Below are 12,020 nucleotides of genomic sequence, written 5' to 3'. Positions count from 1 at the left end.
GATCACACAAAAGTCTGACAGCATAGTACGCGGTGACGTACACCAAGTCCGATGAGACTATAAAACGGAAGTTCAATAGCCCGTACAACACCCTTTGGGCTCCTTCTGCTAATCTCGTGTTTATCTCGTGTTAGTAGAAGTTTGGTGAGAGACGATTCGCGCTTGTGAGGCTTGTATTTTTCAGTTCGTTTTAACTGTTGTTCAGTCTGTGCTTGTGAGGTTTGTATCTGCTTTTCAGTGCATTTGGTCAGTTGGCATTGAGCAATCTTTGTTTTATTGTCCGCTCATTGCTGATTTTCAGGTCACTCTTCACAGACCTTGCTGTTCTTCAGTGCGTTCTGTTAAGTGCGTTCTGACCAGCTGACTGTTTTGAAGCCATGTTACCTGTACGTACTCATCGTAGAGCTCGTGCATTGTATGTGCTTGGTGCTGTAGTTCATTCTTCAGCCCAAGACCAGTCCTTAAACAAGGCGAGGAGGAGTTCATGGACGAAGAATTGGTTGCTCCAGTGTGACCAATTCAGTCACATGCCATTGCTCCATGAGATCCGTGAGAATAATCCTGAGGATTTCAGGAACTTTCTCTGGATGAAGGACCCCGTTTTTGACCGTTTGTTGGCTTTGCTCACCCCTTATATCAGCAGGCAGGACACCTGCATGAGGCAAACTGTCACTTCGGAGCAGAGGCTAGTCGCCACGTTGCGGTACTTGGCGAGAGGGAGAAGCCTGCAGGACCTTAAGTTCTCGACAGGCATCTCCCCCCAGGCTCTGGGGATCATTATCCCAGAGACCTGTTCTGCTATAATTCAGGTCCTGCAGAAGGACTATATTAAGGTAAGAATTTTATCCTTTATTAGCATCACATGTTATTTTATTTAATGTTTGATAATGTAATGTATTTCTTAACTCAAACACTACTTATCATCATTGCAATTAGGGATGAGCCGAACACCCCCCTGTTCGGTTCGCACCAGAACATGCGAACAGGAAAAAAGTTCGTTCGAACACGCGAACACTGTTAAAGTCTATGGGACACGAACATGAATAATCAAAAGGCTTATATGCAAGTTATTGTCATAAAAAGTGTTTGGGGACCTGGGTCCTGCCCCAGGGGACATGGATCAATGCAAAAAAAAAGTTTTAAAAACGGCCGTTTTTTCAGGAGCAGTGATTTTAATAATGCTTAAAGTCAAACAATAAAAGTGTAATATCCCTATAAATTTCATAGCTGGGGGGTGTCTATAGTATGCCTGTAAAGGGGCGCATGTTTCCTGTGTTTAGAACAGTCTAACAGCAAAATGACATTTCGAAGGAAAAAACCCATTTAAAACTACTCGCGGCTATTGCATTGCCGGTCCGACAATACACATAGAAGTTCATTGATAAAAACGGCATGGGAATTCCCCACAGGGGAACCCCGAACCAGGAGAATATGAAAACACTGCGCTCTAATAGCAAAAATAAAATATATGTGAGCCAGCAGCTGCATACATTGTGACAAACAATAACTGGTAACTAGGGAAAAAATGCAGCGCTAAGAAATATTGGGAAGTAAGGGTGTAATGAAACAAGTAAGAGATGCTGTACTGAACAGTAAAGCATATGTGCAAAAACCATAAGTGAAGTGAAATGAACAAACACAGTATAAAGTGTCCACATATGGTAAATGGATCATTCCAAACTCAAATTAATAAGAGGAACTGGTATGAACCAATAAAAATGATGTGAGACTGGAAATTAAAGTCAATAGTGCACGATGTGGATCTGTAACTATGAGTCAACAACGGGGTACAGAACTTCCGTAGCTGTAAACCAACATCTCGATATGGGGCATCAGAATGAAAACATCAGTAAGTAAGATAAGATGGGTACTCTTACCAGATGACGTGGACTCCACTGTCGTATGACATGGAGTCAATGGTACATGGAGCCAAACCTAGGTTGGAAGACGATATCCGGAACGGTGGAACCTCTGTCTCACTTCTCGACTTCTCTGGTGGGGTGAAGAAACATCAGGAAGGGCCGCCAACTGGTTATCAGCCAATAGACCTCAAGGATGTGTTCCAAGGAGAAGCTGGGGACAGATTTGATCCAGACCCCGTGACGGAAGTAGGGCTACTGGAAAGCAGTTTCTTTCATCGGGATAATATGCAAATAAAAAATAAAAAGCTTCTGCATAGTGCAGGTAAACCAGGGATAAACCTTGCTCCTCATATCCCTACAATTTATTATCTTCCCAAGGTCCATAAGGACCCAATCAATCCCCCTGGCCGACCCATAGTCAGCGGGATTGACTCGATCACAGCTCGAATTGGTAAATACGTGGACCACTATTTACAACCACTGGTTAGATCTACCGCTTTGTATTTAAAGGATACAAGGGACACCATCAAACTTTTAGAATCCACGCCTTTCAAAAAAGGGATGCTCCTTGCCACAGCCGATGTGGTGGCACTTTATACGTGCATACCCCATCAGCTTGGTTTTGAAGCGGTCGAGAGTTTTTTGTCTAGGGATTCTCAACTACCCCTCCTACAGCGTAACTTTATTATGCAACTGTTGAGTTTTGCCACTCGGCACAATTACTTCTGGTTTCAGAACCAGTTCTTCCTACAGAAGAGAGGCGTGGCTATGGGCGCTAAATTCGCGCCCAGCCTCGCCAATCTTTTTATGGCACAATGGGAGGAGGATGTCGTCCGTATGTTGACCGGAGGCCAGAGTTAGTCCTCTGGGCCAGGTACATAGACGACATCCTCCTCCTATGGGATGGAGATCACCAGTCCCTGGATGACTATATGACCATCCTAAACTCCAATGATAGGGGTATCTCCCTAAGCTATGAGGCCAGCTCCTCTCATGTTCATTTCCTTGATTTAGAGATTATGGCCATGGAGGACCACTTGGAATTCAAAACCTATTTCAAGTCGAGAAGTGAGACAGAGGTTCCACTGTTCCGGATATCGTCTTCCAGCCTAGGTTTGGCTCCATGCACCATTGACTCCATGTCATACGACAGTGGAGTCCACGTCATCTGGTAAGAGTACCCATCTTATCTTACTTCCTGATGTTTTCATTCTGATGCCCCATATCGAGATGTTGGTTTACAGCTACAGAAGTTCTGTACCCCGTTGTTGACTCATAGTTACAGATCCACATCGTGCACTATTGACTTTGAATTCCAGTCTCACATCATTTTTATTGGTTCATACCAGTTCCTCTTATTAATTCGAGTTTGGAACCCCGAACCAAAATTTAAAAAATGACGTGGGGGTCCCCCTAAATTCCAAACCAGGCCCTTCAGGTCTGGTATGGATATTAAGGGGAACCCCAGCCAAATTTTTAAAAAAAAATGACGTGGGGGTCCCCCTAAATTCCATACCAGACCCTTTAGGTCTGGTATGGATTTTAAGGGGAACCCCGCACCAAAAAAAAAAAAAGGCGTGGGGTCCCCCCAAAAATCCATACCAGACCCTTATCCGAGCACGCAACCTGGCAGGCCGCAGGAAAAGAGGGGGGGACGAGAGTGCAGCCCCCCCCTCCTGAGCCGTACCAGGCCACATGCCCTCAACATTGGGAGGGTGCTTTGGGGTAGCCCCCCAAAACACCTTGTCCTCATGTTGATGAGGACAAGGGCCTCATCCCCACAACCCTGGCCAGTGGTTGTGGGGGTCTGCGGGCGGGGGGCTTATCGGAATCTGGAAGCCCCCTTTAACAAGGGGATCCCCAGATCCCGGCCCTCCCCCCTGTGTGAAATGGTAAGGGGGTACTTACCCCTACCATTTCACTAAAAAACTGTCAAAAATGTTAAAAATGACAAGAGACAGTTTTTGACAATTCCTTTATTTAAATGCTTCTTCTTTCTTCCATTTTCCTTCATCTTCTTCTTCTGGTTCTTCTGGTTCTTCCTCCGGCGTTCTCGTCCAGCATCTCCCCCGCTTCTTCTATCTTCTTCTCCTCGGGCCGCTCCGCACCCATGGCATGGGGGGAGGCTCCCGCTCATCTCTTCATCTTCTTCATCTTCTTCTCTTCTTCTTTTCTTCTCTTTTTCTCTTCTTAATTTTCTTCTCTGGGCCGCTCCGCATCCATGTTGGCATGGAGGGAGGCATCACGGGGAATGCCACAGGGAAGTCCCATCATGTCCCGTGCATCAGAGGGGGGGCGGGGTCACCGGGTGGCCCTGCCCCCCGTTATTTAAGAACCATCAGACGAGGAGACGCCGTCACACAGCGGGAGCCTCCCTCCATGCCAGCATGGGTGCGGAGCGGCCCGGAGAAGAAAATGAAGAAGAGAAGAAGAGAAGAAAAGAAGAAGAGAAGAAGATGAAGAGAAGAGTGGGAGCCTCCCCCCATGACATGGGTGCGGAGCGGCCCGAGGAGAAGAAGATAGAAGACGCTGCGGAGGAGATGCTGGACGAGAACGCCGGAGGAAGAACCAGAAGAGCCAGAAGAACCAGAAGAAGAAGATGAAGGAAGATAGAAGAAAGAAGAAGCATTTAAATAAAGGAATTGTCAAAAACTGTCTCTTGTCATTTTTAACATTTTTAGCAGTTTTGTAGTGAAATGGTAGGGGTAAGTACCCCCTTACCATTTCACACAGGGGGGAGGGCCGGGATCTGGGGGTTATGGCCCTTGTCCTCATCAACATGGGGACAAGGTGTTTTGAGGGCTACCCCAAAGCACCCTCCCAACGTTGAGGGCATGTGGCCTGGTACGGTTCAGGAGGGGGGGCCGCACTCTCATTTATTTATTTATTTTATTTATTTATTTCAGGTACTTATATAGCGCCGTCAATTTACGCAGCGCTTTTACATATACATTGTACATTCACATCAGTCCCTACCCTCAAGGGACTTACAATCTAAGGTCCCTAACCCACATTCATACATACTAGGGACAATTTAAGGGTCTGGTATAGATTTTTGGGGGGACCCCACGCCGTTTCTTTTTTAAATTTTGGTTCGGGGTTACCCTGTGGGGAATTCCCATGCCGTTTTTATCAATGAACTTCTATGTGTATTGTCGGACCGGCAATGCAATAGCCGCGAGTAGTTTTAAATGGGTTTTTTCCTTCGAAATGTCATTTTGCTGTCAGACTATTCTAAACACAGGAAACATGTGCCCCTTTACAGGCATACTATAGACACCCCCCAGCTATGAAATTTAAAGGGATATTACACTTTTATTGTTTGACTTTAAGCATTAATAAAATCACTGCTCCTGAAAAAACGGCCGTTTTTAAAACTTTTTTTTGCATTGATCCATGTCCCCTGGGGCAGGACCCAGGTCCCTAAACACTTTTTTATGACAATAACTTGCATATAAGCCTTTAAAATTAGCACTTTTGATTTCTCCCATAGACTTTTAAAGGGTGTTCCGCGGCATTCGAATTTGCCGCGAACACCCCAAATTGTTCGCTGTTCGGTGAACTTGCGAACAGCCAATGTTCGAGTCGAACATGAGTTCGACTCGAACTCGAAGCTCATCTCTAATTGCAATATAATGTGAATGTCCCCTTTTTGTCCTCATGCATGCTGTAATTTTTTTCATGTTCTTTTTTGTCCTGCATGTATATTTGCCTTCACTAACCTCCCCAGCATGCAATGCTGGGCACATATCCACCTAGTCTACTCACTTTGAATGTATTTTGTCAGCTGCATTGTAGTTTTTTTTTCCCCTAAACTCCATCCAAATAGTGTGTGTGTCATAACTTGATTTCCAATCCCCTCCCCCCTAAACTCCATCAAAATAGTGTGTGTGTCATTAACTCGATTTCCAATCCCCTCTCCCCCAAACTCCATCCAAATAGTGTGTGTGTCATTAACTCGATTTCCAATCCCCCCCCAAACTCCATCCAAATAGTGTGTGTGTCATTAGCTCGATTTCCAATCCCCCCTCAAACTCCATCCAAATAGTGTGTGTGTCATTAACTCGATTTCCAATCCCCTCCCCCCCCAAACTCCATCCAAATAGTGTGTGTGTCATTAACTCAATTTCCAATCCCCTCCCCCCCAATAATTTGCTATAATGTTCTGTGGTGTTGATTTTAAAAAGCAAATATATGTTGCACTTTGCAAAATGCATTTGCACTCTGCAAGTGCATTTGCTCCAGGGCTTTAGTAAATGAGCAGAAGCTCTGCTGATTTCCATCATCCAATCATGTGCAAGCCACAAAGTTTTTGGATTAATTGCCCTTGCATGTGATTGGGTACTCCTTGCAACATGAAGCCTTTACCTTACCTCATTTACTAAGATGTGGAGCAACTGCACTTGCAGAGTGCAACAACTGCACTTTTCAAACAGCACAGTCTTGTAGCCTTTAGTAAATCAAACCCTGTGTGTCCTTAAACTTAATTTCTAATTTCACCACCCCCTAAAATGTAACAATGTGCCATCAGAGGGGGTGAGTAATCTGATAAGTGTGCCTTTCCATATTATTTATTAAAGAAGATTTCAATTATTTAATGTTATACTGATGCTGGGCAATAATGTTTTAAGTGTAATGTTCTTGCAATGTTCTTTTCAAAATTACTGAGTTTTGGTTTCTTGTTTGATTCCCCAGTTTCCTTCAACGCCACAGGAATGGCAGACTGTGGCATCCCATTTTGCCAACCGTTGGGACTTTCCCAACTGTGGAGGGGCTATAGATGGGAAACATGTCCACATCGTGCCACCACCCCATTCGGAGTCATACTATTTTAATTATAAGGGGTTCCATAGTATTGTCTTAATGGAGGTGGTGTCGGCACAATATGACTTTCTGTATGTGGACGTGGGGAAGAATGGCCGGATGTCGGATGGAGGAGTATTTGCCCAGACAGAGTTCTACCAGCATCTCCAGAGTGGTGGCCTGGGATTGCCACCTGATGCGGATAATGTGGAAGGACTCCCCTTTGTCTTCATAGCAGATGAAGCCTTCGCTCTGAGCAAGCACCTCATGAGGCCATTCCCCCAAAGGACCCTCACCCGGAGAGGAGGGTTTTTAATTCCTGGCTGGCCAGAGCGAGAAGAGTCATTGAGAATGCTTTTGGGATTCTGGCCAGCCGGTTCCGCCTGTTTCAGACATTGATAAACCTTGCGGAATACCAGGGTCAAAGGTCAAGTTCAGTATATTTTAGCAAGGATTAAAAAAAAAGCATTTATTAAATTAGTATCAGTGTCCGTTAGCGTCGGTGTCATGTCGATGTTGTAGTGAGCCCATCTGCCCACAGTTAGAATCACTCCCTATGACACATTTAACCCCTTGATCGCCCCCTAGTGTTTAACCCCTTCACCTACCAGTGTCATTTATACAGTACAAATAGATATAAATGCAGCACTAAGTGATACAGAAAACGGGGTGACAACATATTACCCTAAACGTATTGTAAAGTTACTGATGGTTGTAATTATATACCAAAACAAGTAAAGTGAAAAAAACAATCTCCAATAACTAGAAAAGGTGTCCATAATGAAGTAAAAGTTCATCAATAAATGGAACGCAATATTTTTCATAGGAAAAAGAGGGATATATGTGGATGGTGCCTTTCAACCAATAGGTAAACGGAACAATGGTCTTCATGTTTTCAGGGTCCACACACAGATTGTAATGGCAGGAGAAATGAATACGCTTACCAGAAAGGGTGGACACACTCACCATACGGCGGTATGTCTATCAGGCTTTTGGATCAATCAATCCTGAGGGTGCTTGATAGAAGGCAATGGTGGTGTGAAGATGCGTTCCAATGGTCTCATCTGGAGCAACCATAGATGGATGGTGATGCTCTGATCCCCAGCGGATGGATGGGCTCACATTCATGGAGAGCAGACAGCTGAAGCATGCAGACTCCACCACACAGGATATCAGATCATATGGAGAAAGGAAAAGATCTCCACATAGTGCATAAATCCAGTATAAAAGGTTTATTTAAAAAAACGCCAAGAAAAAAGGATATACAAACACCTGGTCTGGTGAGTAATAGCAGTGATCATAAATAGGTAAATAAAATTGCGTGGTGACAGGGCTCAAACGGCTCAGCAACCCGACATGTTTCAGACAATGGTCCTTCAACTGGGGCATACAGCCTTGTGTTTGGCACCACACTACCTAAGAACACATTAAAATTAGAGAAAACAACAATCAGCTGAGTGTACTGACGCTGGGCAGACCCAACAGCCAATCAGGGACAGTCAGTATGCTCACACACAGCATCATTGGGGCATGTGATAACATCACCCAATCAAAACACCTAGAACAAAATCACATGCTAGCGTTGTTATGGATGATGTCATCGCACACCGGCATCTGCGCTCCAAGCCTCATTTCCATTACAGGAAGGAGCCAGTATGTTTATACGGCCAGGGGTGAGATAACCCCACCCACTCACCATGAATAGGCATCATTGCGCGCCGGGATGAAGCGCTCTTATCCTAGCAACATCCTGTGTCTACGGAAGTGCATATACAACGCTACTTAAGCAGTGGTGAGAAGGAAAACAAAACAAAAAAGGTGTATTTGGGCATAGAGCGGAATATGAGCATACAAGACATCCCGCACTAATGTCCATAGAAGTGTAGATGTAAAGCAACTTCTAACCATATAATGCACATATAAATACACTTATGACATTAGACTATAAATGTATATATAGAGTCAGAAATAGACTGAAAGGACTATGTAGGCATCCCATATAAGAAAAATGAAAATACAAATAAAAATATGAAAAATAGACCCCTGATATCATAACAAGTATAATAACTGACAAATACATCAACTAGAGAGCCGAAGCCCTAGGTAGATGAGACGATAAAATTGCATATATATAATGACTGCTACATGGTCCCTAGTGAGCCGATATGTTCATAAAACTCAGGATCACAGGACAAAACGATAAAAAATGTTATTATATTAGATATAAAATATAAAAAGGACTAAGAGACCACCCCAAGGTATTAAGACTTATTGATGAACGCATTTATGTCCCATTCTTAAGCTGGTAAATCCATAAAGTCTCAAGTTTGGATACCCCCCTAGTGCGTGGCCCCCCTCTCCAATGCGGGACAAATTTGTCGATGACTTGGAACATGGTACCCCTCGGATTCCTGTCGTGGAACTGTAGAAAGTGTCGGGGGAAGCTATGATTAGTACGGCCTAATTTGATGGAAGTGATATGTTCATTTACTCGAGTGCTGAACGTTCTTATAGTTCGACCCACATATTGCTTATTGCAAGGATATGTAATGAGATAAACTATATAGCGAGTGGTACATGTAGTGAAATATCTCATGTGGTAGATGGTAGAAGTGATATGTTCATTTACTCGAGTGCTGAACGTTCTTATAGTTCGACCCACATATTGCTTATTGCAAGGATATGTAATGAGATAAACTATATAGCGAGTGGTACATGTAGTGAAATATCTCATGTGGTAGATGGTAGAAGTAACCGTAGACTGGAACAACTCCGATTTTTTCCATCCATAAAGGTTGTGCATACATACATTGCACTTTTTGCAAGGGTTGCAGATAGAAATCAATGTAGCGGCTGATTCGAGATGTTATCGAATCAATCCCGCTTATGATAGGTCTACCGGGGGTTTCATAGTGTTTTTATGTATTTTCAGGAGATAATACATCACTGGAATCCGTGGGCCTACTGGTACCAGATAGTCCCTTTCCTTTTTATTTAAAATTCCCAGTCAGAAACCCTGTCCAACCAAATCAACTAAGCATTTCTTAAATTCCTTAGTGGAGTCTCGAGGTAAAGCCATATAGGTTTTGTCATCACTAAGAATATGGCACATTTCTATATGATAGTCTTTTTTATCAAGAATCACCAAGCCCCCACCTTTGTCGGTGGGGTGGATCACGTGGTCTTTATGTTCCCAAAGAGATTTCAGATGAACGTGATATTGGGATGGTCAAAAACATGTTTTTCGGGCAACATTTCCAAATCTTTCAACACCAAATCACAGAAAACTTTAATGGATGGGGCTGTGATATTCGGGGGGTTAAAAAGGGAGGGGTTTGCTAACCCAGAGTGCAATACTACTGCATTACACTCTGTGTCATTCATTTTACTCACAGTCCTGGGTGCAATTGGATTGGCCAAAAAGTGTCTCTGGACGTTGAGTCTTCTTTTAAATTTCTGGACAACTATGAAAGTCTCAAATCTGTTCAATCTTCTAGAGGGGGCAAACTTGAGACCTTTGTCAAGCACATAAAGTTCAGCGTTGGAAAAGGTCTTCTGACTCAAGTTAAAAATGCCACTAGCTGTTACTGTCTTTTTCTTTTTCCCGACCCGCTCGTTTGCATCTGCTCTTCGTTTTGAACCAGAGAGTCCCCGGGGAAAATCCTCATTTGGGGGGGGGTCAGGATATGTATGGTTGTAAGTGTATGGGGATCTTTCAAATTGTTTGTATTCTCTTTCCATATATGGGTGTTGGGGATTATGTTGATTTCTATAGGATTCTTCTCTCAGAGGTGAGAATCTGTTATAAGTAGGGATGAGCCGAACACCCCCCTGTTCGGTTCGCACCAGAACATGCGAACAGGAAAAAAGTTTGTTCGAACACGCGAACACCGTTAAAGTCTATGGGACACGAACATGAATAAACAAAAGTGCTAATTTTAAAGGCTTATATGCAAGTTATTGTCATAAAAAGTGTTTGGGGACCTGGGTCCTGCCCCAGGGGACATGGATCAATGCAAAAAAAAGTTTTAAAAACGGCCGTTTTTTCAGGAGCAGTGATTTTAATAATGCTTAAAGTCAAACAATAAAAGTGTAATATCCCTTTAAATTTCGTACCTGGGGGGTGTCTATAGTATGCCTGTAAAGGGGCGCATGTTTCCTGTGTTTAGAACAGTCTGACAGCAAAATGACATTTTGAAGGAAAAAACTCATTTAAAACTACCCGCGGCTATTGCATTGCCGACAATACACATAGCAGTTCATTGATAAAAACGGCATGGGAATTCCCCAAAGGGGAACCCCGAACCAAAATTAAAAAAAAAAAATGACGTGGGAGTCCTCCTAAATTCCATACCAGGCCCTTCAGGTCTGGTATGGATATTAAGGGGAACCCCGGCCAAAATTTAAAAAAAAAATGACGTGGGGTTCCCCCTAAATTCCATACCAGACCCTTCAGGTCTGGTATGGATTTTAAGGGGAACCCCGCGCCAAAAAAAAAAAAAAAAAAAAACGGCGTGGGGTCCCCCCAAAAATCCATACCAGACCCTTATCCGAGCACGCAACCTGGCAGGCCGCAGGAAAAGAGGGGGGGACGAGAGTGCGGCCCCCCCTCCCTCCTGAACCGTACCAGGCCACATGCCCTCAACATTGGGAGGGTGCTTTGGGGTAGCCCCCCAAAACACCTTGTCCCCATGTTGATGAGGACAAGGGCCTCATCCCCACAACCCTGGCCGGTGGTTGTGGGGGTCTGCGGGCGGGGGGCTTATCAGAATCTGGAAGCCCCCTTTAACAAGGTGACCCCCAGATCCCGGCCCCCCCCCTGTGTGAAATGGTAAGGGGGTACATAAGTACCCCTACCATTTCACGAAAAAAGTGTCAAAAATGTTAAAAATGACAAGAGACAGTTTTTGACAATTCCTTTATTTAAATGCTTCTTCTTTCTTCTATCTTCCTTCATCTTCTGGTTCTTCTGGTTCTTCTGGCTCTTCTGGTTCTTCCTCCGGCGTTCTCGTCCAGCATCTCCTCCGCGGTGTCTTCTATCTTCTTCTCCTCGGGCCGCTCCGCACCCATGGCATGGGGGGGAGGCTCCCGCTCTTCTCTTCTTCTTTTCTTCTCTTCTTCTCTTCTTCATTTTCTTCTCCGGGCTGCTCCGCAATCCATGCTGGCATGGAGGGAGGCTCCCGCTGTGTGACGGCGCTCCTCGTCTGACAGTTCTTAAATAATGGGGGGGCGGGGCCACCCGGTGACCCCGCCCCACTCTGACGCACGGTGACTTGACGGGACTTCCCTGTGACGTCACGGGGAATGCCACAGGGAAGTCCCGTCATGTCCCGTGCGTCAGAGGGGGGCGGGGTC

Source organism: Aquarana catesbeiana, linkage group LG04, assembly GCF_042186555.1.
Source record: "Aquarana catesbeiana isolate 2022-GZ linkage group LG04, ASM4218655v1, whole genome shotgun sequence".
Lineage (NCBI taxonomy): Eukaryota > Metazoa > Chordata > Amphibia > Anura > Ranidae > Aquarana > Aquarana catesbeiana.
This window is presented reverse-complemented; position numbering follows the sequence as displayed.